We start from the raw sequence: 5,444 nt of genomic DNA, 5'->3' as shown, positions 1-5,444 counted from the left end.
AGAGTTGTAAGCCAAGCTTCTGCTTTGTCTTTGCTTTGAGGGGGGGTGTCGAGGATCTTCCTTGTAAGAGGGCCAGGCCTAGGTTGGTTCCAGTCAGGTACTGCTGGATCCTCAAGGAGTTGTAGGACAAGGAGGTTCTGAGTGGAGTCAGGTACTGCTGGATCCTTATTCCGTAAGTCTTCATCTCCTCTTGGAAGTAGGAAAGCTTGGTCAAGGGCATGGGATTTTTCTTTGAACTCACTGTACTGACTTCCAGGGCGAGCATGTCGAAACGCCCCCGAGTTCCCCGTACCTTCATATTCCTTTAGGATATGTCGCTCATTCCCTAGATTGGCAATTGGCTTGGGGTATGGGAGAGGATCGAACCTTTTAGAAACCCTTGGATCATTGACCTTCGAGCTTATGTGGATGAGGTTCTCTCGACGTTGCCTCAGGAAGTCCCGACAGTCGTGATAAACGGCTTTTGATCCTTCTACTCCTTCTGCAAGAAGGTGTCTTCTTTCACTTCTTCTACTTCGGGTCGAAACAGTTGGGTCGAGAGAGGTCTCATGTTGATCAACACCTTGATGAGTAACTCGCTCCCCATTAGGGATATCCATGTTGAAGGCAGGTGATCCCTCGTGTTGGGAGGCACCCAGGTGGTGGTTGACTTCCCCGGGGGCGATGAGTTCGTGTGTTTGAGTATGCCTAGCTTCATGGAGCATTCCGAAGAGCTTCTCATATTGCTCTTGGAGGATCTCATTTTTTATCGCTATCTTATTGTTCTGAGCTTCTAGCTCATCGACTTTAGCCTGAAGAGCAAACTTTTTTCGTTCCTTCTTTCGTTGCTTTGCACTAAGTGCGAGGGGGGTGTTGTTCTGCGTGCTGTGGCTCCCTTCACTCCCCATGTTGGAGAGGGGTGCCTGGTCGAAAGAAAGTGTGTGAATGGTGGAAACTAGCTTGACAAAGCTGGATAGAGTAGGAATAAGTGCGATTCCCACATACGGCGCCAAATGTTGATGCACAAAATCGGCGAGGACTTTGGTACAACAGAAAGTGTGAAGTTTGTGACCTTCGCTAGGTTACTCTGGTCATTAATGTGGATAAGTATGTGAATGAATAGAGGTAGGGAAACAGATAACACAAGATGTACGTGGTTCACCCAGATTGGCTACGTCTACGGAGTAGAGGAGTTCTCATTAGTTGTGAAGGGTTTACACAAATACATAGGTTCAAGCTCTCTTTTAGTGAGTTATAGAGAATAGTTTAGTACAAATGACATTAGGGATTATTGTGGGAGAATGATCCCCTTTTATAGAAGAGAGTTTCTAGCTTTGTTCTGACATTGACACGTGTCATGTTGTGATTGGCCTCTGATATCGACACGTGTCGCGCTATGATTGGCCTCTGATACCGACATGTGTCGTGTTGTGATTGGCCTCCTGGTTGGAGGAAAAGTCCTGTGGGTCCTTGACAGTATGCTGTTGACCGGTGCTTAGTAGTTTCAGGATTGGTCAAGTATGGTACAAACAATTCTCAATCCTATTTTTTCTTAACGTACTAAAAGAAAAACTTATTTCGGTACGTTTGATTTAGGGGGATTTAAAAATATTCTAAACTATTTTGGAAAGAAAATATCTTAACTCATAGATAGTTATTGCTAAATTGTAGTATTATTGTGAAAATAAATTGAATCAAACCAACCTTTTTTTTTTTTTTTTTTTTTTTTTTTACAATTATCTCTAATAGAGGTGTGACAGCCCGTCCCGAATTATTTGTACCATAGGTGTGAAATGACGATTTTGCCCTTGGTTGTTACTTGCTGTTGTGGGGTGTTGTTTTGTTGTTCTTTTGGATTGTTGACTCAACTAAGACCACACCCACACACATATCAAACCAACCCGTGGACTTCCTTCTCTCTCTTTTCTCTCGGATTTTCCTCCATTTCCGTCAAACCGTACGGAAAAACTTTCATCCAACCATTTCTGGCACAGATCTGTTTATCGTTAGTGTTTTTGGACTCTTTTTGAGCTCAGGAGTTGATTGGTGGTGTTGGTTGGAATTGAAACCCTCGAAAACTCGAGAACTCGAGATCCCAGTTCGAGGTACTGTTTATGCATACATAAATACGAAGGTTACGAAGGTTTCTGAGGATTCAAAGGTTATAGTGAGATTTAGGACACTCTCACGAAGCTCAGAGAAGCATTTTGGAAGAATTTGGACGTCGGGAAGCCCAGGTTCAGTGAGTTGCAGGTTTGGTTGGAATATCAAGGTTTCTCCGGCGAGATTCCGTGAATTTCAGGGCTTGAAAGGGTAAGGCTTTGTTCTACTCGTTGTAAGCTTCATTTTTGGTACAAATTTCATGGAATTTGGTTGAGAAATGAAGAAGATATGAAGTTTTGAAGCTTTTCTAGTTTCCAGCGATAATTCGAGTTGCAGAGGCGGCGCTGACAGCGACGACCGGTAAGACTCACCAGAAAAGACGAGGAATATTCTGTCAATTTTGACGGAATATATTAACAGCGTCAGGTATATGTAATGATATATTCCATTTTTGGACGGAATATTCCCTAACGCCATTAGGGTTTCCACATGCTTGCCAGGCACGTGCCCGCGCGTGGCGGGCGCGTGAGTGGTCGAAAAATTATTTTAAAAATATGGGGATGTTCGTGAGCCTGAGTAGATCACGTTGGTATATTCAAACACCCTATTTGAGCAATGTATGAGAAGTTATTACCTAGTTTTGGGTTATGTGCGTTAAATTGACGTTTATATAGTTGTTTCGCATATAGGTGAGACCTATGCTGAGAACCAGCGCAATCACTCGAGGCTAGGGGGCTACGACCCTTCCATATACCATTGAGTGGGTCTTTTCCTTTTATCGTATATATATATGACTGATAATTCCATAAACGTTTACAAATTGAATTTCATATAATTTTTGTTAATGCTTTGGAGGACTAATGTGAACTACGAATGACTTGATCACTGTTTAGGGTACGTAGGCAGTCTAACAAGACGTTAAATGCAGCCATACAATAAATGAGACTAAATAATTGAGACAATAGCCTTGCTTTTGGTATAACTAATGTTGGTCATAAATTAAGATGTGAAGAATCAAGAAATTGAGGTAAGGAAAGGTAAGTAGTGATAGTTAATTTAATTAGTGTCTATTTGGAGTTATCACTAATGATTATTCTCGAAAGTAAATAGTTCGGGAATGGGGTGTTACAGTTATGCATTTCATGCCATTTGTATATATATTTATATATCTGGTAATATTATTTATATTTGCAAGCACTACGAAATGTTTGGGTTTAGATTGTATCATGGCATATTCATACATATATTACCTGAATCTAATTATTGTGAATGCTTTGAAGTGCCAAATGACGCTGCGGACGCTTAGGTAAGATTCAGGTATGTACACTTTGTTGGTAATGATGGTAGTGTGTACGATTGTATTGAGATATGTTAGAGCTCATAAACCTGCACCTTGGTGTTAGTGCTCCCGCTCGTGGCCATGGCCTAGCTTTTCACGTAATCGTTCACCTCCTGCACCACACGCTCACCTTGGATCCAAGGTAGGTGCCAACCTGTCGTACAGACCACTTTAGGTGATTTCGACTTGTAGGTGACTTGCGATACTTTGCACAACCTTCACGTGATCATAACACTTGAGCGTATTTATTTACATCCAGCCTGTCGTACAGACCACTTTAGGTGGTTCCGACTTGTGTGCAGGATTGGGTAGATGAGCTATTGACTAACATATTATTGAGTTAATGGCTAACATATTATTGAGTTATTGGCTAGCATAATATTGAGCTATTGGCTAGCATATTATTAAGTTATTGGCTGGCATAATATTGAGCTATTGGCTAGCATGTTACTAGCATTGATTGATGAGATACAGATAAGTCGTACAGGTCATGATAGGTGACTCCAACTTATGTGTTAGTATTGGTTGATGTGATATGTGTACAGTTGTACAGATCATCATAGGTGATTCTAACTTGCATGCTAAGCACGTGATTATTTGTATTGCTACTGAGATGTTGGATCGTGGTATATATCCGGGTTTACTATTAGTATACCTTTGATTTCATACTCTTACGTAATACGATTTGTTGGAAACTATACAGGTCTTACGGCGAGAGGTTACTACCTTTGTTAGTGGAAAATGATTTTGAAAATCCTGGTTTCGATCACTCACTCACATTTTCTATTTATGCACCCCTCTAGGTACTAGCAGCAGAGTTTTCGTATCGACGAGGATTTATGGCACTTCCTAGTATAAGTGGCTTCTTTTGATGGTATAATCATTATCTTACCTTACTGTACTATACCTATGCTCTGTATCACGCATGAAATGGGTCCAGACCCGCTCACTGCGCACTCGTGTACTTAGGCATTTTAAGATTTTAATGTATTCACATTTTGTACATTATCACACTTTATGGCTTCGTCACCTTCCTGATGTCGGCCAACATGCCTCGATTTGTGGTCCTAATGGATATTCCGGGTTGGGGTGTGTCAATTTGGTATCAGAGCATAAGTTGGGCAGTATTGTGTTCATCAGACACGTGATGTGAACATTCTTGTTTTTGTACCTAATGTTCGAATCTCGCCACCTCGTTGAATACATAAAATATGTTAGTTTTTCTTCAGTTTTGGGCAATTTTGTGATCTTGACAATATTTTAGAAAATCATTTTGGCACTTGTCCTTAGAATTAAAATGAAGTTATTTTGTGGAAGAAATGTGTAGATTTGAGGGCAAAAAGGTTGTCATCGAAAGGTTGCCAAGGGTTTTTAGCTCATGTGGTGTTGAATGATGTTGCTCATAGTAGCATGGAGGATGTAAGGGTAGTCAGGCATTTTCTTGATGTATTCCTTAATGATTTACCTGGATTGCCACCAGACCGAGATGTGGAGTTCACTATTGATTTGCTTCCAGGCATAAATCCTATATCCTTAACTCCTTATCGAATGGCTCCTGCTGAGTTGAAGGAATTGAAAATTCAGTTGCAGGAAGTAGTGGATAAAGGTTTTATTCAGCCTAGTACTTCACCCTGGGGAGCTCCAGTGTTGTTTATGAGGAAGAAAGACAGGACTTTGAGGCTATGCATTGATTACCGGTAATTGAATCGAATAACAATTAAAAACCGTTACCCATTGTCGCGTATAGAGGATTTGTTTGATCAGCTTTGAGGTGCCTGCGTATTTTCTAAGATTGATTTAAGGTTTGGTTATTACTAGTTGAAGATCAGCAGTGAAGATATCCCTAAGACAGCTTTCAGGACTCAATATGGTCATTATGAGTTTCTAGTAATGTCATTTGGATTAACGAATGCACCAGCAACTTTTATGGATTTGATGAATCGAGTATTCCCGCCATATTTAGACAGGTTTGTCATTGTCTTTATTGACGATATCCTGGTATACTCTAAGTCTAAATTTGAGC

Source organism: the organism of the source record quoted next, unplaced genomic scaffold, assembly GCF_019419815.1.
Source record: "Pyrus x bretschneideri cultivar Hongxiangsu unplaced genomic scaffold, Pyrus_bretschneideri_v1 Contig46, whole genome shotgun sequence".
In the NCBI taxonomy this organism is placed as follows: domain Eukaryota; kingdom Viridiplantae; phylum Streptophyta; class Magnoliopsida; order Rosales; family Rosaceae; genus Pyrus; species Pyrus x bretschneideri.
Note: the sequence above shows the minus strand (reverse complement) of the source record.